This window comes from Cnephaeus nilssonii (genome assembly GCF_951640355.1).
Source record: "Cnephaeus nilssonii genome assembly, chromosome: 4".
Lineage (NCBI taxonomy): Eukaryota > Metazoa > Chordata > Mammalia > Chiroptera > Vespertilionidae > Cnephaeus > Cnephaeus nilssonii.
The window spans coordinates 11,950,375-11,976,372 of record NC_137075.1 but is presented as its reverse complement, the minus strand read 5'-3'; the positions used below and the strand labels follow the sequence as shown (position 1 = coordinate 11,976,372).

Here is a 25,998-nt window from a genome sequence, read left to right as displayed (position 1 = left end):
CTAAAGAAATTTATCATCACTAAACCAGCGCTGCAAGAAATGCTAAAGGGACTACTGTAATGAGAAGAAGAAATACTACTATATGTAGAGAAACATAGGAATAAAGAATTAAAATGGCGAGGACACACTTGTGTGCAGGACAAAGTCCTAGTGGCCGTGGCAGGTGAAAAGGTGACAGGATTGTGGCCTCGGATGAAGGTATCCCCCAAGCCCTTCACCATGGACTTCCAACATCGCCCTAGGGGCAATACCAGGAGTGGAGGCATGGCTTCCTCTTCTGAGAGCAACAGGGACTGGTGGGAGTGCCTCTGGCAGCTGGCCCTGGAGACCATCGACATCAACAAGGACCCTTATTTCATGAAGAACCACCTGGGCTCCTATGAATGCAAGCTGTGCCTGATACTCCACAACAATGAGGAGAGCTACCTCACGCACACCCAGGGGAAAAAGCACAGACAAACTTGGCCCAGCGAGCAGCCAAGGAGGTTAAGGAGGCCCCTCCCAGCCAGCACTGGAGAAGGTCAAGGTGGAAGTGAAGAAGTTTGTGAAGATCGGCTGCCCAGGCTATAAAGTGACCAAGCAGAGGGACACAGAGATGTGCCAGCAGAGCCTCCTCTTCCAGATCGACTATCCTGAGATCGCTGACAGTATCATGCCATGCCACCGCTTCATGTCTGCCTATGAGCAGAGGATGGAGCCCCCAGACAGGTGCTGGCAGTACCTGCTGATAGCTGCTGAGTCCTACGAAACCATTATCTTCAAGGTGCCAAGCAGAGAGGTTGATAAGGCCGAGGGCAAGTTTTCGACTCACTGGAACCAGGAAACTAAGCAGTTCTTCCTTCAGTTCCACTTTAAGATGGAAAAGCCTCCTGCCCAGCCAAGCCTCCCTGCTGGGCCTCCTGGGATGAAGCAGCCACCATGCCCACTGATGAATGGTTTGCACCCACAGTCACCACTGCTTGAGTCTTTGCCTCCACCCCCATCAGGAGGCCTGCCTCTGCCCCCCATGCCACCCAGTGGGCCTATACCTTCAGGGCCCCAGGGCCCTCCCCAGCTGCCCCCCACCCAGCTTCGGGAGTCAACCCTCCAGCACCAGTGGTCCACCTACCAACATCTGGGGTCCATATTCCAGTTCCTGGGGTCCATCCCCCAGCAGCAGTGGTCCACCCACCAACATCTGGGGTTCATCCCTCTGCTCCCAGGATTCACCCTCTAGCCCCAGGAATCCATCCTCCAGCCCCAAGTGTCCACCCTCCCCCATCTGTTGGAGTCCACCCCCAGGCCTCAGCGGTACACCCATAAGCTTCTTCAGTCCACCCTTAGGCCCCAGGAGTATACCCCTCCAGCCCCAGGGATGCACCCCCAGCCACCTGAGGTACACCCCCCTCCTCCAGGGATTCATCCTCCAGCTCATGGGGTTCACCCCCCATCTCCTGAAGTTCATCCCTCCAATCCCAGGGTCTATCCCCTGGCTGCCATGTTCCCAATGATGAGACCCTCTGAGGGCCCTAGAAACATTCCACCCTCTCCCCCAGCCAACTGAAAAGCCACCCCCTCTCATTGCAAGTCTACTTTCCTGTCTTTTCTCCCTGATCAAAATTTGGTGTTTGTGTAAAGGGCTATGCCATGTCCCTAATAAAAAAAAGAGAGAGAGAGAGACAAAAGGAAAAAAAAAAGACAATGGCAATAAAGAAATACTTATCAATAATAACCTTAAATGTAAATGGATTAAATGCTTCAATCAAAAGATATGGGGTAGCTGAATGGATAGAAAACATGACCCAATTATATTCTGTCTACAAGAGACCCACCTTTAAACAAAAGATGCACACAAGAAGAGAATGAAGGGATGGAAAAAAATTTTCCATGCCAATGGAAATGAAAAAAAAAAAAGTTGAGGTAGCAATACTCTTATCTGACAAAATAGACTTCAAAATGGAGGCCATCACAAGAGACAATAAAGGTCACTACATAATACTAAAGGAATCAATCCAAAAGACGATTTAACCCTCGTAAAGATATATGCACTGAATATTGGAGCAGCTAAGTATATTAAAAAACAAAAACAAAAAACTTCTAGATGACTTTAAGAGAGAGATCAACAGCAATACAGTCATAGTAGGGGATTTTAACACCCTGTTGACTTCACTGGATAGGTCTTCCAGACAAAAATTAACAAGAAAACAGCGACTCTAAATGATACACTGGATCAGATGGATTTAACTGACCTTTATAGAACAGTTTACCCCAAAGCTGCAGAATATATGTTCCTCTCAAGTGCACATTGGTGATTCTCAAATATAGACCACATGTTAGGACATAAAACAAGTCTCTATAAGTTCAATAAGAATGAAATTATATCAAGCATCTTCTCAGATGACAAGAGAATGAAATTAGAAATCAACTACAGGAAAAATACTCAAAAACATTCAAACATATGGAGGCTAAATAGCATGTTATTAAACAATGAATGGATTACAAATGAGGTTAAGAAAGGAATAAAAAAATTCCTGGTAGCAAATGAAAATGAACACACAACAACCCCAAATCTATGAGACACAGCAAAAGCAGTCCTGAGAGGGAAATTCATAGCACTTACAAGCCTACTTGAAAAAAACAAGAAAAATTAATAAGAAACTATTTAACCCAACAACTTAAATAATTAGAATGACAAGAAATGTCCAAACAAAGAAAATAATAAAAATTAGAGCATAAATAAATGATATAGAGAGTAAAAAAATATTAAAAAATCAATGAAACCAAGAGCTTATTCTTTGAAAAGATGAACAAATTGATGAACCATTAGCAAGAATCATTAAGAAACAGAGAGGACCCAAATAAATAAAATCAGAAAAGAAAGCAGTGAAGTAACAACTGATACTGCAGAAATACAAAAGATTGTAAGAAAATACTATATACCAACAAGCTGGCCAATGTGGAGGAAATAGACAAATTTCTAGACAAATACACTCCTCCAAGTCTGAATCAGGAAGAATCAGAAAAACCTGAATAGGCCAATAACAACTGAGGAAATAGAAATAGTAATCAAAAAACTCCCAGCAAAGAAAAGCCCTGGCCTGGAAGACTCCACAGGGAAGTTTTACTAAACATTCAAAGAAGAACTATCACCTATATTTCTCAAACTACTCCCAAAAATCCAAGAGGAAGGAACATGTCCAAGCTCTTTTTATGAGGCCATCATTATCCTAATTCCAAAACCAGATAAAGACACTATAATGAAAGAGAATTATGGGCCAATATCTCTGATGAACCTAGATGCAAAAATCCTCAACAAAATTTTAGCAAATAGGATCCAGCAATACATTAAAAAGTTTATACACCATGACCAGGCAGGATTTATTCCAAGAATGCAAGGCTGGTACAAAATGCACAAATCAATGAACCCAACACATTACACAAACAAATTGAAAGACAAAAATCACATGATCATATTAATAGATGCAGAAAACGCATTTGACAATATCCAACACCCATTTTTGGATGTTTCTTTTGATAATATTGTCTATCTTGATACCAATATCATATTATCTTAATTACACTATTCTGTTCCACTGATCAATTTATCTATCATGATGCCATTACAGTCTCTTAATTGCTAAATGCCGGAAGCCAATTCCAGTGTGTCAGCAGGGCTGAATCATCTGGGAATGGCTGAGGGCATTTCCCCATATCTGAAAAGGATGCATAAAATGATTGCTTGCTGGTGGACAGCTCAGGGCATTTCAATCTACATGTTATTGCCTCCTACTGGCCAAACACCTGAACAGCCATAGGCAATTCTTCCAATCTGACAATGGATTGTGTATACAAACCCTACCCTTTGATGTGTATATCTCCACCTTGCCTTAGGACAAATTGTGTTAATAAAAAGCAAGGGGTCCTGAGACAAGGAGAACTTAGTTCCTTTAGTTAAGTCTTCTCTGACTCCCCAAAATGCCTTTCAAAATTATGTTTCATCTCTGGACTCTTGATTAATTTATGCACAGCGCCTTCTCCAGGTTCCTGAACCCTCCTAGATGCCAGATCAAGACCACTGGCGTTAGCTAAAGTTCTATAAGAAATATTGAATAAGGTAATGTGAAATCTTTGTTGCTATTTTTCGAACTTGTTTTGGTTTTCCTAGTTCTTTACATTTCCATATGTATTTTAAAATCAGCTTGTCAGTTTCTGTAAAAAAAAATTACAAAATGGATTTTGATTGGGAATGATTTTTTTCTATAGATTAATTTGGGGGTAATCTGACGTATTAACTATATGGTGTCATTACACTGGCAAATCACTCCATTTATTTAGGTAGTTTTAAGTGTGAAGATTTTATACATTTCTCTAAACTTATTCCTATATATATCACATTTTTACTCCATTTTAAATGGAATTAAAAAATTCAATAGCTAATTGTTCACTGGTAATATATAGAAACTAGAGGCCTGTATATGGCTTTGTGCACCAGTGGGGTCCCTCAGTCTGGCCTGTGGGGATCAGGCCAAAACTGGCTTTCTGACATCCCCTGAGGGATCCCAGATTGCAAGAGGGCACAGGCCAGGCCAACGGACCCCACCAGTGCATGATCAGGGCTGGGGAGGGACTATGGGAAGGCTCCAGGTGTGTCCGGCCCATCTCGCCCAGTCCCAATGGGCTGGACCCCAGCAGCAAGCTAACCTACCGATCGGAGCATCTGCCCCCTGGTGGTCAGTGCACATCATTGCAACTGGTCCTATGGTCGAATGAACGGTCGGACACTTAGCATATTAGGCTTTTATTATATAGGATAACCAATTTTTGCATATCAATTTTATATTCTACAATCTTCCTAAAGTCACTTATTAGTCCTTATAGCTTTTTTGTGGATTCCGTAAGATTTTTCTATGTAGATGATAATGCCATCAACACATAGAATCAGTTTTACTTCTTCAGGAGAAAATATTCAAGTCCTTAATTATAAGTATGAGGTTAGCTATACATTTTCCATTGATAACTTTTATCAATTTGAGGGAATTTCCTTCAATTCCTAGTTAACTGCGAACTCTAATTACACGTATATTAAGCCACTTGATGTTGTCCACAGCTCAGAGATATGGTTCATGATTTTCAGTCTTTCTTCTCTCTGTGTTTCATTTTGTTTAATTTCTATTGGTATGTTTTCAAGTTCACTAATCTTTTCTTTTGCAATATACTCTGGCTGCTTTGACATTGAGGTTACACAGGTTAAAATTTGATATGACTTCATTCTCATGGTTTGACTTTGAGCAAGTTACCCAGTCTCATTTTCCTCATTAATAATTCAGGGAAAATAATAGTTCTGGGAGGGTTAATTTTATGTGTCAACATTGTTAGATTATGGTGCTGAGTTGTTTGGTCAAACATTAGTCTAAATATTGCTGTGAAGACATTTTGTAAATATGACCATAATTTACAATTAGTTGACTTTAAAGGGAGAGTACCCTTTATAATATGGGTGGGCCTCATCCAATTAGTTGAAGCAAAAAACCAAGGTGTCTGGGACAAGAAGGAATTCTGCTTCAAGACTTTAACATAGAAATCCTGCCTGAGTTTCTATCCTGTCAGGCTGTCCTATGGGTTTTGGATTCAAGACTGCAACTCCAACTCTTTCCTGAATTTCCAGCTTTCTGGCTTGCTCTATAAATTTTGGACTTGCCAGTCTCTGCAATCACATGAGCCAATTTTAAAAATAAATTTCTCTAAGTAGAACAATTATCATGACCAGTTCTTTTGTTCTCTCCAAGTCTCTTTCCTATACTTTCCCTATCATGTATTTAAAATGTTTAAATAAATTATCTTATATAATAAAGAGGTAATATGCAAATTGACTGTCATGCCCTCACAAGATGGCTGCTTATGACCAGACTGGTAGGAAGGTTAGTGAGGGACGACCAAACAACTGAACAAGCAGGCTGCGTGGGGCGACCAGGCTGGCAGGAGGGTTAGTGAACGGCAACCAAACGACTGAACAGCAGGTTGCGTGGGGCAACCAGGCCAGTGGAGATGCTGTGAAGGGTGACCAGGTCAGCAGGGGGTGCAGTTGGGGGTGACAAGGCCAGCAGGGGGGGCAGTTGGGGGCAATTAGGCTGGCAGTGGGGGGCAGTGAGGGGCCACTAGGCCAGCAGGGAGGCAGTTGGGGGTGACCTGGCTGGCAGCGGGGGGCAGTTAGGGTCAACCAGGCAGGCAGGCAGGTGAGCAATTATAAGCCAGGAGTCCAGGATTGTGAGAGGGATGTCCGACTTTCAATTTAGGCCCAATCCCTGGGATCGGGCCTAAACTGGAAGTCGGACATCCCCTGAGGGGTTCTGGATTGGAGAGGGTGCAGGCTGGACTGAGGGGATCACCCGCCCCGTGCATGAATTTTGTGCACTGAGCCTCTAGTTGATACATAAAAACTAATAATATAAATGTTGTAAATAACTTAGGTGTGTGAGATTGCTGTCTATCATTTGCAGAAGGTTATCTTTCATAAGCTGCAATGTATAAGGAAGTCTTAAAATGAAATAAATTTTCTCTTAAAGTATGGCAATTTATGTATTAAACAAGTACACGTATGTAGGTTCAACAGTGGAGTTCCTATGGGGAAAGTGGCAGATACTATTTTCCCATGAACTTCACATTTTTGCACTTATTTTCTAAACAGGGCTGCCCTGAAATTTTCTTCCACTCCACTTCCCTCACAGAAGCAGCTAATGGGGCTAGTGAAAAACTTGGGGGTCAGAGCCAGAAAACTGAAGTAGGGGAACCCCATAAAGTGGCAGGATGAGGTTGGACTAATAATGATGGAAAAATCAAACCCCCATTTTTATCCTAAACAATCCAAGGTAATATTTATCTACTCAGACAAGTAGGATATAATAGCTTGACTTTCCCCTCTGGGCCCTAGAAAATTAAGAGGTAAGAGGAATAATTTAAACTAGAACTTTCTCTGCTGAAATATTATAGTTTTTCCTCTTATATTATTATGTACCCTATCACCATAACATTAAATCCTGGTATTCCTGGCAGTGTGTTTTTAATAGTAAGCATCTATATAGATGAAATGGGACTTCCACATTATGTGTGGACCTTTATCCTATCAATCTATTTGCTCAAGTAGATGTATGTATTCATTCCATTACAGGACTATAACTTACACTAGAGTCCCAGTGCATGAAATTCATGCACGGGGGCAGGGTGTGTGTCCCTCAGTTCAGCCTGCACCCTCTCTAATTTGGGACCCCTTGAGGGATATCTGACTGCCAGTTTAAACCCGATCCCACAGGGATTGGGCCTAAACGGGCAGTCGGACATCCCTCTCACAATCCGGGACTGCTGGCTCCCAACTGCTTGCCTACCCGCCTTATTGCCCCTAACATTCTGCCTGCCAGCCTGATCACCCCCTAAACACTCCCCTGCCAGCCTGATCAATGCCTAACTGCTCCCCTGCCAGCCCCATTGCCCCTAACTGCTCACCCCTGATGGTCTGGTTGCCCCCAACTGCCCTCCCTTGCTGGCCTGGTCACCCCTAACTGTCCTCCCCTGCAGGCCTGGTTGTCCCCAACTGCTCTCCCCTGCTGGCCTGGCTACCCCTAACTGCCATCCCATGCCAGCCTGGTCACCCCTAACTGCCCTCCTCTGCTGGCCTGGTCGTCCCTAACTGCTCTCCCCTGCAGGCCTGGTCACCCTCAACTGCTCTCCCCTGCAAGCCTGGTTCCTCCCAACTTCCCTCCCCTGCAGGCCTGGTCCCCCCCAACTTTCCTCCCCTGCAGGCCTGGTCGCCCCCAACTGCCCTCCCTTGCAGGCCTGGTCCCTCCCAACTGCCCTCCCCTGCTGGCCATTTTGTGGCAGCCATATTTGACCACATGGGGGTGGCCATATTGTGTGTTGGAGTGATGGTCTATTTGTATATTACCTCTTTATTATATAGGATAATGGATGAGCTCTCACCACTTTCTGTAGACAAAGGGACTTAAGCAACAGGAGAAAAGGCATTAGTATTCATTCTAGTAAACATGTATAACTTATAGCTTTGAGAAGTAAATGGAGAATAATTATAGGACAATATTAGAAATTTAATTTATCTAGTGTTTTTGTTTTGTTTTGTTTTTGCAGTAGATTTAGGAAATTTCAGTATGTAAGCCAAAGCAGTTGAAGTTTTAAGTCCTAGGGAATTCTGACATATGACTATTTTAGACACATAAAAATTTAAATTTCTTGCTCTGAAAAGAGATGAGAACACAATGGGAGTAAGAGAAGAAACACGCATAATCCAAGAATGAATTTTAAAATGGTGCTTCATTTACTCATTTAACCTTCATGATTTGATTCATGCTATGAAACTGGCACAAGTAAACACTGCATAAGCCACTTTAGAAAAAAAGTTCAGATGAAAAGCTTTGGTAGAAAGGGAACTATACTGTATATTGTTTGGTAAATATCATTTCTATAAAACCTTTGACTTTCTTTATGTGTTTATTAGCTTTTTCTTAACAGTTTCTAGTCTCCATGGTTGAGTCATTATGTTTGTTTTAAAAAAAGCTAAAATTCATGAAAAAATATATATAAAAGAAGACTAGTTTAACTTTGAAATTATAGATACTCCAGGAAACAATAAAGTTAACACATTTGGATCACTTTCATGTTCACAGAAAAATATATTCCACCGAATATGAACACAAAGCAATATTACCTAGAATCCATTAAGAGTTTTGCAGCTTTATTGTAAGCCTGAGATTTTATCATTCCCACTACAGCAGAGCATTTTATGAAAATGGCTTTAAATCTCAACAACTAACCCTGAATTCATGCCAAATTACTTTTTACCCCAATCAGTGGACTGTGCCATTAAATGAAAATATGAAACTTTGAAGAATATCTTCAGAGATATTACAAATTACTTCGACATGAAATCATCTCATATAAGATGGATCAATAACCAGAACGGGAAGATTCTCTGAAGAGGATGAAATATTTATTTAAAGGGCCAATGAGTCAGGGGACACATAGGGTACTTGTAATATGTTCAGTAAATCACTATGTTCTCACTTCAGGGACTCCAAACTCTGCAAATTCCTCTAAACTGAATTTTGGTTGTTCAACAAAACCAGATATTGCACTCTACTAAGAAATAACCTAATAAATAGCAATATAGATGTTGGTTTTCCCCCTCCTCCCTCTGAAACGTCTCTGGAATTTCCTGCTTCTCTTTTGTGCAAGAGATTTCTTTTTTCCATCATTCCTCTAATGGTGATTGGTTCGTATCATTTTTGAACATGTATTTTTCTTTAAAAATATCAGATTAAAAAAATTTTAGCCTTACTTTGGCTCATAAAAATTATGTTCTGATTAAAACCAGACCCAGATTGTAGATCTGCTTTCTTTCTTTCTTTTTTCCTGAAAAACAAACAAGAGAAATTTCAATAAAAACATTCCACTTCCCACCAGAGACGCTGGTGATGGTAATCCAGGTATTACCCTATCTGCAAATATGCATCCAGCACACAGAGCCTGCATGGAAGTATTTTAAAAGCTTAACCTAAGATTTTCATATTAAGAATGGAATGTAGTGTCTTTTGATTCCTTAATGCCCTATTTTTGAAGAAAAAGACCTTTTAAAATGATCTGGGCAATGTCCTAAGACCACTACCAGGTATCCTGTGGAAAAATGAGCTCACCAGTCTCTCTTTCTCAGCCCTTTTTAAAAGTGGAGAGGCAGCATCAAAAGATACATGAAAAAGGATGTCCACTGCAGTATCCCTTTATAATGTCCACCAATGACACACAGCCGGACTGCCCATCAAGAGGAGACTGAAAACGTTGAAGTATGGGAGGCACACTATTAGAGGGTTTAGAACAGAAGCACTGGAGACCAGTTGCCACTTACTAGTCATGGGACCTTGGGCTAGTTACTTAAACCTTAGTTTTCTCATCTGTAAAATAGGGATAAAAGTAGTAGCTAATTTTTAAGTTGAAGTGAAATGTGAGATACTAGTTGCTAGTATCACCATCATCTAGAACAGTGCTGGCACATAATAGGTGCTTGATAAATATGTGTTGTAGAAATATAAAAGGATTGCAAGAGTGCCCAGCAAGTAGTTGGCACCCAGATGGTAGCTATTATTATGGTATATTCATACAATATACAGTAATATTAATCAGTAATTTAAAAACGTTATGTATCAATATGTAAGAATACATTTAAAAATTTTAATTATGATGTAAATTTGAAAGTAAAAGGTGCTATAATATTTATAAGAAAAGGGCCACAATGTGCAGATATGTGCACACCTATTTTGATATATACACATTCACACACACAAGACCATCCTTGGAAGCATCCACAGGAACTGGTATGCTTATTTTCCTGTGCATTCTGTTTTGTACTGACTTTTAGCCATTTGCATATGTGGCAGGTTGGTTTTCTGGGAAGCAAATTTTGAGTCAAGATTAATGTGCAGGACATTTATTAGGGAGGGCTCTGGTACAGGGGAGGAGAAGGAAGCAGGACTGGGCAGAGGGAGAAGTTGATCTTTGATGGATTCCCCAAAAGGGCTTCAGTCAAACCCCCTGAAAGTTCTGAAGCTGGAATGGCCCCTCACAATTGTTCAAAAATGGGAAGAGGGGACAGGCCCTGATGCCCCCAATTGATCAGGCACTGGATGCTGGCCCTGAAGGAGACAGACTTAGGTGAGGTCATGTTCTTCAGCTGAGGCAATCCCTCAAAAGAGTTGATGGCTAAGGGCCTTCTTTCACCATATTTCCAGCTGCTGGGCAATAAGTATCCCCTTCCTGAAGGGACTCCGGGAGCCCCATGATAGTATCCATGACATTATTTGTTCTTGCAATAAATGAATGACACAGCTATCAAGTATGTAATGTCCAGTTTCAATAGTTAAAAACACGGGTTAGCTCCATCTTGGGAGGTAGGCAGACTTTGTGGTGTGACTTACAGGATGCTGGGGCTATCTGCCCTCTGGCCTCCAAGTTTTTCTTACACCACCCTGGAAGAAATACCCGGTACATGAGTTTTACCAGTTTGTTGAGGGATGGTTTAAGCAGTGCTTCTTGGAGAAATTTATTTGTGTATGCTCACTGCCTTAATGGTTTATTCAATAACTAGAGGCCTGGTGCATGAAATTCATGCACGGGGGGGGGGGGGGGGTGTCCCTCAGCCCAGCCTGCACCCTCTCCAATCTGCGACCCCTCAAGGAATGACCAACTGCCTATTTAGGGGCAGTTGACATCCCTCTCACAATGCAGGACTGCTGGCTCCCAACCGCTCGCCTGCTTGATTGCCCCTAACCACTTGTACCTGCCAGCCTGATCACCCCCTAACCACTCCTCTGCCAGCCTGATCGACATCTAACTGCTCCTCTGCTGGCCTGATTGCCCCTAACTGCCCTCCCCTGACGTCCTGGTCATCCCTAACTCTCCTCCCCTGCTGGCCTGATTGCCCCTAACTGCCCTCTCCTGACGTCCTGGTCATCCCTAACTCTCCTCCCCTGCAGGCCTGGTCACCCTTAACTACCCTCCCCTTCCGGCCTGGTCACCCCTTAACTGCCCTCCCCTGCCAGCCTGGTCACCCCTAACTGTCTTCTGCAGGCCTGATTGCCCCCAACTGCCCTCCCTTGCAGGCCTGGTCCCTCCCAACTGCCCTCCCCTACCAGCCTGGTCCTTCCCAACTGCCCTCCCTTGCCAGCCTGGTTGACCCTAACTGCCCTCCCCTTCCAGTCTGATCCCCCCCAACTGCCCTCCCCTGCTGGCCATCTTGTGGTGGCCATCTTGTGTCCACATGGGGGTGGCCATCTTTGACCACATGGGGGCAGCCATCTTGTGTGTTGGAGTGATGGTCAATTTGCATATTAGGCTTTTATTATATAGGGTAGTAACCTATCAATAATTCAGGAGTACATGAGTTGACCAGTAGAGAACAAGACTTAGACCTTAATAATATTAGTAAGAGTTAAAAGCAGATTTTCTGTACATCCACCTTAGCATGAATATAACACAGAGCAGTGTTCTACAAAATGGGAAGTGTGCACACTAAGGAACACACACCAACTCACCCTCTTTTTATGGCAGAGACATTTCTTAAAGAAAGGAAATTTGAGAATTTCTATGTATACATATTTCTGTCTTTAAAAAGGGAAAAATAAGGAAGAAATAAAGAATCCCTAATATTTACTAAACATGCTCAGTCCATAAGCCAGACTACCTCATGTCAAGTACAGTAGAAAAGCAAGTGCTAATTCCACAAAAGAGAGTTACAAAGATACCACTGCTTTTAGCATCATGTAACATTCTGCAGTTAACTTGTTCTTGGTTAACTGGAATGCCAAATAATATTATTTAGTTTTAACAAATTTTCACAAAATTATTATGTGGTACTGACTATTGACTATTTTTGTAACATGGTATCCTGAATTGGATCCTGGAACAGAAAAAGAACAATATTGGAACTGGAGAAATTAAAATAAAGTCTGTAGTTAATAAAAATTTATTAATGTTTATTTCTTAGTTTTAAGAAATATACTGTGGTTACAAAAGATAAAATTAGGGAAAGCTGGGTGAAAGGTATATGAGAATTCTTTTTTAAAAATAATTTTTAAAAATTTTAAGTTTCTGTTGTAATTATTGTATATAAAATACAATATTGTATTAGTTTCATGTGTACAACATAGTGATTAAATACTTATGTAACTTATGAAGTGATCACCCTAATGAGTCTAGTACCCATCTGATACCATATGTAGTTATTACAATGTTATTAACTACGAGTATATTCCCTATGCAATACTTTACATCCCCATGACTATTCTATAACTACCAATTTGTATTTCTTAATCCCTTCTCTTTTTCACCTATCCTCCAGCCCCCTCCTATTTGTTTCTGTTTTGTTTTGATCATTTATTTTTTTTGTTTTTGTTTTTGTTTTTGTTTTTAGATTCCACATATAAGTGAAATCATATGGTACTTGTCTTTCCCTGACTTATTCTTCTTAGCACAATATCCTTTAGGCCCATCCATGTTGTGGCAAATGGCAAGATTTCATTCTTTTTTATAGCTGCAATATTCCATTGTATATATAACCGCGTGGGAATTATTTGTTTTATTTTAACCAGCCTCTGCAAATCTAAAATTCTCTCAAATAGAAACTTCTTTATAAAAACCTATTTTAAAAATATAGATGTTTGCATTTATTATTAACTATAAACATTGACCTAAGTGTATAGTGTTCTTTTGTAATAGTACTAGATGATAGGACAAAATTATCATGATTAGAAAGCTATTTGAAATGAAGAGTTAAGACTATTAAAAAAACAAACCTCTGGTTTTGTTTGAAGTATAATGTTGTATGATTCTCAATTCAGGATTTTAAAACATTTTACCAAATGTTTATACACAGAGGCCACTTTTGAGATTTCTTATCTAATAGCAGATATACTTTTGGAGAAACTGTGGCAAGGAAATAATTTAAATACAGCAATGATGAAAAATTAAGACACTCTCTTAAGTTACAAAATCCTTTGGAAGACACAAAGCACAAAGTGTTAATAAAAATTACAAACTGTGGGATGATTGTTGAATGAAAGTTGAGATACTTGTAACATGACTCTAACCGAGCTGCTTGATTCTGTTTTAACAATAAATTATGTGCAGAAATGTTTTTCTATGGGCCACAAAGAAAAGATGTAAAAAAAAAAATTCATTCTTAATAGTTAATGGTTCCTTTAATAAGAAGAAATGAGATTGACCTTTAAACAACGTGGGGGTTCGGGATGCCAACCACCCACATAGTCAAAAATCCAAATATAACATTTGACCCCTCAAAAAACTTAACTACCAATAGCCCACTGTTGATGGGAAGCTTTACCAATGACAAACAGTTGATTAACACATATTTTTGTCATATATCTATCTATATCTATATCTATATCTATATCTATATCTATAGCTATAGCTATAGCTATAGCTATATCTATATCTATCTATATCTATATCTTGTACTGTATTGTTACAATACAGTAAGCTAGAGAAAAGAAAATGTTATTAAGAAAGTCAGAAGGAAGAGAAAATACTATGTAGAGTACTGTATATATTTTCTGAAAAAACTTTGCATATAAGTGGACCCACACAGCTCACACTGACATTATTCAAGGTCAAATGTAAGTGTAACTGCTCTGGATGTGGTGAATTTGACAGATTTTAAAAAAGAAAAGACTTGAAGGAAAATGCACAGACCTGTTCCTTCCATGACATTCACCTAATGCATCAGTCACAGGGACGTCATTACAGCAAAAAAGCTGAACTAAAAATCCACAAAATGTTAAAATGTTACAGGATGTCATCACTGTGATTACTTAAAAGCAAAATAGAAGTAGAGTCTTAATGAGATGGGTAATTGCCATGTAAATTATCTGTGCCCTTAGGAATTTATAAGTTATCTCATGGCAAAGCATTTTTAAAAAGCATTACTAAACTTTAAATATTCATTATACTTTAAAAAATACAAATGTTCCAAATATGCTGTTTTCCCCCCTGTGGTAAAAAAAAAATGGTGATATACAATCTAGTAAAGATTTTTTTTAAAATTACATATATTTAATATGTTCATTTGAAATAAAGGTGAGGAAGAAATGACATTAAAATGAGCAAAAAAAGTAATAACTTTGGAATGAAATTCATGCAATAAAAAGAATACTAGTAATTTGAAAATGGATGTTTGGAAATGTTCTAATTTATGTGGTTTTTATTGGCAGAAACAGATGTAAAAACTCATATCTGCACAAATAAAAATCCTGGAAAAAGCATTTTTAACCTGCCCTAAACTTTTCCAAATGAAGTATTTTATTATATTTTGAATATATTTGTCAAAAATACAAAAAAAGTCACACCTCCCAATTAACTTGCAACAACTGTTTGACATTCAGAAAAACAGACATATACTAGCCCATAAGAAATAATGAGATAATTAGTGTATGGAATTAAGAAATCTCTATCATAATTTAGTAATTATAGTTAAAAAAAGACAGTACTTCCACTTGAACCAACATTTCTTTGTAAAGCATATTTTCATTTATTCTAACTAATAAAATATAATGAACTCAAAACCATCATACATTGTTTTTGATCTTGCTATAATCACATGTTAAATCAAGATTCTTACTAATAAAATTTTTTAAATCTTATTTAAATTTTTTCATTTAAAATAATTTATTTTTGGTATTTTATAATATGTATAAAATGTCAATACTAAAGCAAAATAGAATATATAAATAAACAGGTATTAAATATTGAATTTTTTAAAATATATATTTTATTGATTTTTTACAGAGAGGAAGAGAGAGGGATAGAGAGCTAGAAACATCGATGAGAGAGAAACATTGATCAGCTGCCTCTTGCACACCCCCTACTGGGGATGTGCCCGCAACCAAGGTACATGCCCTTGACCGGAATTGAACCTGGGGCCCTTCAGTCCGCAGGCCAACGCTCTATCCACTGAGCCAAACTGGTTTTGGCAATATTGAATATTTTAAATGTACTTATATTCTAAATAATAACTGACATCAAAGAAATACAAAGGATTGTAAGAAAATACTATGAACAACTATATGCCAATAAATTGAACATCCTGGATGAAATGGACAAATTCCTAGAATCATGCAATCTTCCAAAACTCAATCAGGAAGAATCAGAAAACCTGAATAGACCAATTATAACTAATAAAATTGAAACAGTATCAAAAATTCCCAGGAAACAAAAGTCTTGAACTGGATGGCTTCACAGGCAAATTTTACCAAATACTCAAAGAAGAACTAATACTTATCCTTCTCAAACCATTACAAAAAATTAAAGAGGAAGGAAGACTTCCAATTCCAAAACCAGATTAAGACACTACAATGAAAGAAAATTATAGTCCAATATCGCTGGTAAACATAGATACTAAAATCCTCAACAAAATAATAGCACCAGATTTAGCAATACATTAAAAAAGATCATACACATGATCAAGTAGACTCTATTCCAGGTCTGCAAGGTTGATACAAAATTTGCAAATCAATAAACATGATACATGATATAAACAAAATGAAAGATAAAAATCACATTATCATATCAATAGATGCAGAAAAGCATTTCATAAAATCCAGCAGCAATTTATGATAAACATTCTAGCAAAGTTGGAATAGAGGGATCATATCTCAACATAATAAATGCTATATATAATAAACCTACAGTCAACATTATATTCAATGGGCAAAAACTAAAAGTGTTTCCCTTAACATCAGGAATAAGACAGGATTGTCCACTTTCATTACTCTTATTTAACATATTACTGGAAATCCTAGCAGTAGCAATCAGACAAGAAAAAAGAAATAAAAGGCATCCAAATTGGAAAGGAGGGAGTAAAACTCATTATTCACAGATAATTTGATATTGTACATAGAAAACCCTAAAGACTCCACCAAAAAGCTAATGGATCTAATAAATAAAGATCCATTGGCAAAGTGGCAGGATACAAAATTGTTATTCAAAAATAGGTGGAATTCTTATACACCAATAATGAACTATCAGAAAGACAAATTAAGATCCCATGCCATTTACTACTATAACAAAAAAAAATAAGGTACATAGGAATAAACTTAACCAAGGAGGTAAAAGACCTGTACTAAGAAAATTATAAGATACTGAAGAAAGAAATTGAGGAATATACAAAGTGGAAGCGTATACTGTGTTCATAGATTGGAAGAATAAATATTATTAAAATGTCCATACTACTCAAAGCAATCTATAGATTTAATACAATGACTATTAAAATATCAATATATTTCACACATATAGAACAAATATTCCAAAAATTTATATAGAACCAAAAAAGACCCTGAATGGCCTCAGAAATTTTGAGAAAAACAAAAACAAAAAACAACAACAAAGTTGAATGTGGTGGGTTTGATTCCTAGTCAGGAAACATACTCAGGTTGCAGGTTTGATCCTTCCTTGGGGCACTAGTCAGGGCACATGCAGGAGGCAACCAATCGATATTTGTCTCTCACATCAATGTTTTTTTTTTCTCTCTCTCCCCTTTCCTCTGCCTAAGATCAATATAAATAAATAAATAAATAAATAAATATACTTGGCCCACCATACATAGGTAGTTCACTAGAAGGAGCCAGGACTAGAACCGCCCCAGCCTCATGTTTTCTCCTACCCACTGTCCCCCTCTGAAGGGTGAAACGCTCATGCCTGCCCAGTTTAACAATAGCACATTTGAAACCAACTGCGGGACTCCAATGTTAAAACTTCAGCTTGAAATCCCTTTTCACTTGCAAAATATTTTTTGAATTTTCTGGTGAAACTAATGGTCACATTGCTTTATAGAGTTAAAGACTAACTGTTATTGTTGCGTTTTTGGTGTCACCATGTTGCCAACAGAGCCTCTACAATGGAATTTACAATGCCTCACTACCTTTATTTCTCCAGCACAGCCCTGCCATGTGCAAAGGACACTGCCTGTGTGCAAGGTGAATGAGACGATACATCACAAGGCCAAAGCCAGAACACCAAGTGAAAGGAACGAGTTCCACATATGCACCTCCTCTAAGAACCAGAATTTCAGGTGTCACACACTTTCTTTTCTTTGTTATTTACATCCTAAAAAGTATCCCCCCCCCAACCCCCCACCCCGCAAGGGTAATGTGTGCATATATTTTCAGAGTGAGAGAAAATAGAATAGAGATGGACTCATCATCTAACATTTTTGAAATATTTGAAAACTGCCTTTGCTTTGAAATGTTTGAAAGCCATTCTTGCTTAGAAAATATAAAACACTTAATGTTTTAAATATTCCTGCTTCTTTAGTGGAAAGCTTGTGTTATAAAACCTTCCAAATCGGAGTATGGTTGCCTTTTCTGGAGTCTTCCTTCTAAGGGTCAATGTGAGGCCGTTTCCCCTGTGACTGTGGGCTGGAGGGTGTGCCACATGTTCCACACCTGCTCCTGAACGAGGTCAGATGGGGAAAGAACAGGAAATGGCCAGGAAGAATTTGGGGTGTTAGATTTATGGGGAAATTTTCTCCTTCTAATGCTCAGTGGGCCCTCAGAGCTTAGGCCTGCTTAGCACAGGTGATGGAGCCCCCAGCCATGTGCTCTGGCTGAAATGCGGAAGGGGTAGAGGACGTTTCTGGAAGAACTTGTGCTCTCTCTCATCTGAACTTACTCACTAAAAGGATTTGCTGCCACTTATGCTATTTGAATGTCATGACTATCACAGGAAATGGTAATATCTGTATGGTCACTGGGACCACAGCTCAAGCCTGGAGGGGCCTGGTGGGAGCATCAATTTGTCAATACACCTGTGAATCCAATTGGCAGAGAGGGTGTGAAGCTTTATCTATATTTGAGGAATGAAAGCCTTTGTCCACCAGTAAAGTATTTGAAGGGACATGAGCACCTTCTTAGTGCTGGTTTGTGTCATGTTGTGTAGGGTGCTGTCATATGTTTCAGTTGTGAAATAGCAGAGGCTGAATGGGGGTGGAAGAGGAGGAGGAGGAGGAGAGAGAAGTCCTGTTGGGGGTTGGAATCCTGGCAGTTGGCAAGGCATGAGATTGGATTTGTATTCAGTAATGATAAAGTGAAGGAATATCAGTGGGAGAACACATCAACTATTCCCTAGGGAGGTGATCTCTCTTCTCCCTGCACATTGTCTGGCAAAAAGGAAGTCATTTAATTCACACACTGAGATAATTGCCCCCTTACCAACAATCTATGAAATTAAGAGTATTTCATGTACAGAGCACAAAGATTCATGGAGTATGGTTTTCATTTATAATGGTTTTAATAATTTTAAAGCAAATTGTCTGTCAGACTAAACAACAAAATTCTATTCTTGTTTTCTTCCAGAGTTTTCTCAAGATGAATCATACTTTATTAGACAATTTTTTCATCTGTAGTCTTCACTGACTCTCCAAATAATGGTGAAGCTAGTCATGCCCAGTGCATCCTAGCTAGGTTGAGACAGACTGCTTGCAGAGTTTTCTGATCAAGTTCCTCAGAAACACCATTGGAATTAAATGATTTTTCTCACCCCCTAACTTTGTCCCCATCTTTTCTAATAAAAACTCAATTACTTTAAGATCTCTTGACCAATAAGTCCATGAAAGGACTGGGTTGCAAGTCAACAGGGATGGTCAGAAAGATCCAGGACCATAAATTGGGTTAGCAGATTCTATAGCTCAGTGGAGCCAGAGTTGTGTGCAGGCCAGGGTCAGGGCTCTAGTATGGGAGAGGCAGAGCCCAGGAAAGTTGGCATCAGGCAGGTACTGCAGGCCTGGGAAAGTAAGACCTGGAGTTCAGAAGTCAGAAAGGAGAAATGCAGCCGAGTTGAACACACAAAATGCAGATCTAGGAATAAGCAAAGAAGCTGAAAAAGGTCTGGACTCTGGAGTGCCCATAGGTAAATGAAGAATAACACTGAGCCTGCTGCTCTGATGTGTCTCCTTCTATGGCTACATTGAATCCCAGTTTGGAAGTTGGGCCCATCCAGGAGCATGGCAGTCCCTAGGGTTTGGAGCTGAGAGTTGGTCTGGAGCATAATAATCTCCAGATTCATTCATGCTGTTATAAAGGATAAGAGTTCCTTCCTTTTTATAGCATCATAATATTCCATTGTGTAAATGTACCAGAGCTTTTTTGTCCACTCCTCTATTGATGGGCACTTGAGCTGTTTCCAGATCTTAGTTATTATAAACTAGAGGCCCAGTGCATGAAATTTGTGCCAGGGGAGGAGGGGTCACTCAGCCCAGCCTGCACCCTCTCCAATCTGGGACCCCTCGAGGGATGTCCAACTGCCCGTTTAGGCCTGATTCTGGGCCTAAATGGACAGTCAGCCATCCCTCTCACAATCCAGGACTGCTGGCTCCCAACCACTCATCTGCCTGCCTGCCTAATTGCCCCTAACCGCTTCTGCCTGCCAGCCTGATCACCCCCTAACCACTCCTCTGCCAGCCTAATCAACGCCTAACTGCTCCCCTGCTGGCCCAATTGTCCCTAACTGCCCTCCCTTGACAGCCTGGTCACCCCTAACTGCCATCCCCTGCCAGCCTGGTCGCCCCTAACTGCCCTCCCCTGCAGGCCTGGTCCTCCCCAACTGCCCTCCCCTGCAGGCCTGGGTCCCCCCAACTGTCCTCCCCTGCTGGCCATCTAGTGGTGGCCATCTTGTGTCCACATGGGAACGGCCATCTTGTGTGTTGGAGTGATGGTCAATTTGCATATTACCTCTTTATTATCCTATCCAATAAAAGAGTAATATGCAAATTGACCATCACTACAACATACAAGATGGCCTCCCCCATGTGGTCAAAGATAGCTGCCCCCATGTGGACACAAGATGGCTGGCAGGGGAGGGCAGTTGTGGGCAATCAGGCCAGCAGGGGAGGGCAGTTGGGAGGGACCAGGCCTGAAGGGGAGGACAGTTAAGGGTGACCAGGCTGGCAGGGGAGGGCAGTTAGGGGTGACTAGGCTGGCAGGGGAGGGCAGTTAGGGGCAATCGGGCTGGCAGGGGAGTGGTTAGGGGGTGATCTGGCTGGCAGGCAGGGGTGCTGTTGGGAGCCAGCAGTCCTGGATTGTGAGAGGGATGTCTGACTGCCTTTTTAGGCCCGTTCCCACTGGGATCGGACATCCCTCGAGGGGTCCCAGATTGGAGAGGGTGCAGGCTGGGCTGAGGGACACCTCCTCCTCCAGCCCCGTGCACGAATTTCGTGCACCGGGCCTCTAGTATAGGATAATGCTGCTATGAACATAGGGATACATATATTCTTTCTGATTGGTGTTTTGGGATTCTTAGGATATACTAGTACTAGTATTCCCAGAAGTGGGATCTCTGGATCAAATGCCAGTTCCATTTTTTATTTTTTGAGGAAACTCCATATTGTTTTCCACAGTGGCTTCTGGGGTTCCCCTTTTTTTCCACATCCTCACCAGCACTTGTTGGTTGTTGATTTACTGGTGGTGACAGTTACCAGTTCATTCTTTGCCATCAAAGCAGCTGAGGCCAGGCTCTCCCCTCTACATTCCTCAGCCAGCTCATTGTGTCCCTGAGCTTCAGGGGACACAGGTTAACCCTCCCAATTTTCCTCAAAACTTGTATACATTGGTTTAAGGTCGGGCAAGCCATCCCATTCTTCCAGTTCCAGGTGAGACCCACACCTTAGCTTTCTCTAAAAATCTTCTCTAGTGTAAACTTTAATCTTTTTCTTGGTCTCTCTGTCATCTTTTATAGTCTGAAGGTGGGTTGTTGGGTGAGAGTATAAAACTGGTATTATAAACACTTTTTGAAAATTTTGCAGCTTACTTTATAATGTTTTTTCTATTGTAATGTTTCATCTATTGTTTCATCAGTGAAACTGAGACTAAAATAGTTCTAATTTTGCATCTTGTACAATTAGCATAGTGCGTCCCCTGTACATAGGGCATAGCATGTACAGAATGACAATATTTGATGGTACTCTAGGGTCAGTGAATGTGCTGTTCACAGCTGGAGGTGATTAGTCAAGAGCTCCAGCTGCTCTCGGCCCAATGTGTAAGCCTCCAGGCCTAAGGACATACCGACAAACTATTTGCAATACACCATGTGCTACTTAACATCGGTTGGAAAGCTGTGCAAGGCACAGAGTGGTGCAAAAGCGTAAACGATTCATTTGAACCATAGCATTAAGCTACCCAGACTTGGTGATGCCTGATATGGGTTTTGAAAGATGAAAAGGAGTTCTCTAGGTAGCCAAGCAGGGCAAGGGCATTCTGGGTACACAATAATTTGGTGCAGATGGGGAATTCAAATATGTGACAGGTAGATGTGGCTGGGCAAGAGGCTGGATGCTCTTTCCTGGGCAGCCTTTTCCCTCAAGACTTCCTCAAAGTGGAATGATAGAGCAATTTCAATTTCATCACAGCTTCAATCTTGACTTCTTTTCTTCGTCATACTTCAATCTAATTAATTACCCAGTTCTGTTTGCTGGTTTCACCACTTAACTTGTTTTAACAGCATTCAATTCCCTCCTTCCCACACTCACTGCCATACCCTTATCTTCTTTCTAATACTATTGTAAAGGAGAACCTCATCCATCTCCACCTTCCCCTCTCCTAATTCATTTTCTATACTGCAACCATGTTGATGGTAAACATCAAGCCCAGTTTAAACCCCTCCCCCCCATCATTGTACATATTACTCAGTCAAACTCTCCTGCCTTGCCATAGTCCACCCAGGCCCACATGCTCTAGAACCTGCTGTCTGTCAGACCTCCCCTCCCAACCTTTGCCCATCTGCTCCAGCCTTGCAGGCCTTTGGGTTCTCCTTCAACCTGGCCAAGCACACTCCTGCCTCAGGGCCTTTGCCGTTTCTCTTCCCTCTTGGAAAGCTTATTTCTCAAATACTTACATGTTTCGCTCCTTAGTTTCACTTCTTCAAGTCTCTGCTCAAACGTCACTTTATGAGAGACCACCTATAAGCAATAGTAACCTAGCCCCACCATTCGTATCTTCCTTACCTGCTTCATTTTTCTCCAGAGCACTTCTTACCACTTGCCTTGTTTATTTGGTCACTGTCTGCCCCAGTGCAGTGGGAGCTTGTGAGGCAGGACTTGGTCCTCTTCCAGATTCATCTCCCATGCCTGGCTGGTAGGAGACCCTCAATGATAGTCATCTAATAAATGGGTGAATAAAATTATATGGGCCCAACCAATGTGGGTCAGTGGTTGAGCATCAACCCATGAACCAAGAGGTCTCAGTTCAATTTATGGTCAGGGTACATGCCTGGGTTGCAGGCTAGATCCCCAGTAGGGGGTGTGCAGAAGGCAGATGATCGATTCTCATCATTTATGTTTCTATCTCTCTCTCCCACTCCCTCCCTCTCCCTTCCTGTCTCTCAAATCAATAAAAACATATTTAAAAATAAAGTGATGTGGGAAGAGAAGGAGAATGTCAACTCACTTTATACCCATAGTTTGTTTCTTCACGCTTCATGCTATGGAAAGCCATCTTCTTTGACATCAATCATTCAATTATTTATTGAAGATTGTATGTATGTGCTATGCTAGGTTCTTTACATGTATTATCTCAGTTATTCTCTGAAATAATCTGTGAAGTAGGTACTATTTCCAGCCCCCTTTTTAATATAATGTGAGTTATTACAGTAAATTAAAGCATATAATAACACACTAAAACATACAATAATATATACTTTACATGCATTTACTCCTGCAATTGTTGTTTATTTATTCTGACCTTTTTATGTGTGTATACGTTAAGGCAAATATATTGGACTGGGAGTTTGTGTGCGTTTTTACTTGTTTGTTTTTCTTCACAAAGTGAGCTCCTAATATTATATAACACATCTCAGAGATTTTTCTCATGAAAGGTAATAAAATCTACCTCATTCTTTTACTTGGCTTCATACATAGGGTACATCATGATATGTTTAATCAGTTCCCTACTGATTGGCATTTATGTTGGTTTTCCATCTTGGTTCTAATCCTACCTAATAAAATGGTAATATGTGAATTACCATCACTCCGCTACACCCACGATTGGGCCAGCGGGAGGCACAGGGGGCGGGACTCGGGGTGGCCAGGGTAGCCGATTGGGCCAGCAGGATGCTGAGCTCGCATCGCCAGCGGCGGCACGAGCTCAGCATCTGCGGTACAGAAGGGGCCTCTGGGGCAGTGAGCTCACGTCCGCCACGGACCTTCAAAAGCGGGGGAGCTGGGCACTGGACCTCTAGTATAGTATAAACAATTCTGCAGTATATCTGTCTTCCTGAACTGTTGATCAGGGCCCAGGTATGTTAGTAGGGAGGGAGAGAGTGTCCTAGATGTGAACTTTCTAGGTCTATAAAATATGCATACTTTATTTATTATCATCTGGTATTATGGCTCTGGTCTTTGTAGCAGATGTGCCTAGCATCCCACCCACATTACTCCACCTGCCATGCTATGCAGGCTGTTCCCTATGCTGTGCCTGAGGCTTCCCACAACCAGCAGAGCTTGCTCTGTTTGTGCATGACTCAAGAAATGAATGCCCTAGAGCGCACTTCAGTCAGAGGCCCACGGGATGCACACCTCAGCCCCTTAGCCCTTGGTGGGTTAACTCTGAGGTGCGTGTTTTACACTGAATTGGTTTCCCGCTGCCCCTAGTGATAACTTGATTGACAACACATTCTTGATTGATGTTCTTTCCTTTCCTGTTTCCCTTTCCTCCATCTCTACTCATGTTTCTTGGGTTCACCACCCAAATGAACCCTCACACTCAAACCTTTGTCTCAGGGTCTGTTCCTGGAGAGCCAAAACTAAGATACTCATTTATTTCTGGGGTGGGAAAGTTTATTCTTTAAATAAAGGTGATGCATGAATCAGATATTTTTTAGGTGCTGTATAAAAAGATCAAAAACAAAATGTGAACATCTTTTATTTTCTAACAGCTAGTCTCTTTACCCAAAGGTAATGCCTAAAACAGTTTCTTTTATTTCTTTAAAAGAAATAATTAAGCAAACATATATACACATATCCTTTGAAATTTACACAAGTGGAGTAATTCTAAACGCTACTCTAGGCACTTTTTCCCATGTAATGAAGTATCTTGGAGGGCCTTTATGTTTGTGCATGCAGATCTTTAGTTTAATGCCTGAGCACTGTATGGCTACACATAGGTTTCTACTAGTCATCTATTAGAGAAGATTTGCTGTTTCTAATATTATTCAGTTACAACTATGCTGTGAAAAATATTTTTGTAAATGTATCTTAGCTCACTTTAAAAAATATAAATAAATTCATAACAGGTTAGAGGTATGTGCATTTTCATTTATTTTTCTTTTTTTTTAGGTATTGCTGCTTCTCTCTTCAAACGGGTTGCACTGATTTACACTTCTACCAACAGTGTATGAATACTTGTTTTCTCATACCCTCCACAACACTGGTGCTATCAAACATGTTAATATTTCCTAATTTCTTAAAATGAAAAAAGTGTCTAATTATTTTATTGTGTTTTCTTTAAGCAACTGTTCATATATTTACTGACATTTGTGGTTTTATAAATTACCTGTTCGTATCCTTGACTCATCTTTCAATTGGGTTTCTTATCTTCCTTTTCATTTCAAAGAGCTTTTATACAGAATATGCCCACTAGATATGTTACTTACATTTTCTCCCATTCTATGATTTTCATTGAATTTTTGAATAATGAAATATTTTCTTATATAAGAGCTTTAAATGATTAAATCAAAGCTATTTTTTCATGGTTTATAGATTCCCTGATATGCTTAAGAACTTTGTCCTACCTCAAGGTTATAAAAATATCTATCTATATTTCTCCTGGTTCTTTAATATTCATCTATTTATCTCCTACTTTATTTTTGTGAATGGTGTTTATTGTTGGAAGAAACTACAGAGAAATGGGAGTGAAGCAAAGAAGACAGGCTTGGCTTAAGAGTACTGACTGCTTGGATGTTGAGATGGGAGAGCTACCATAGATCAGGAGCTGCTGAGGGGATGGTGGTCCTAGGTTTTTTGTTTTGTTTTTTTTTCCTAGGTTTTTTGTTGCTCTCATGGTATGCCAGAGCTAGCTTGTACTGATTCATAAGAGCTGATTATTATGCATAGCCATTATTATAAACTAAATGCAATAACATTATAATTAAGCAGATTTTCTTTTTTAAAGGTAAAAATATTCAAAATTTATCACTTCCTAATCTTTTACTGTGTTTTACTATTACCTATGCTCCTAGGTTATTTACTTCTATGGTATCTATATGGTAGAAATGCTATGTAATGGTGATGTCAAGTTAGTAGCTTAAATAGGCCATGGTGGGAGTATTTACACCTTGGAAATTAGCAAATGCTACAAGTCACAGTCTTCCCTCCCTTTAGAGATCTAGTTGGTAAGTATTTACCAGCATGCCACTGACTTCGTCCATCTTCTGTTATGTTTACTCAGAGAAGAGGTTGTCATGTTG

At 40.2% G+C, this 25,998-nt stretch overlaps 1 pseudogene across 1 annotated transcript; it reads left to right on the top strand.

Moving 5' to 3' along the window:
- Positions 1-219: 219 nt before the first annotated feature.
- LOC307097624 (splicing factor 3A subunit 2-like) lies at positions 220-1,543 on the top strand (annotated as a pseudogene). The gene has a single exon. The product of its transcript is annotated as a splicing factor 3A subunit 2-like (transcript).
- The last annotated feature ends 24,455 nt before the right edge of the window (positions 1,544-25,998 follow it).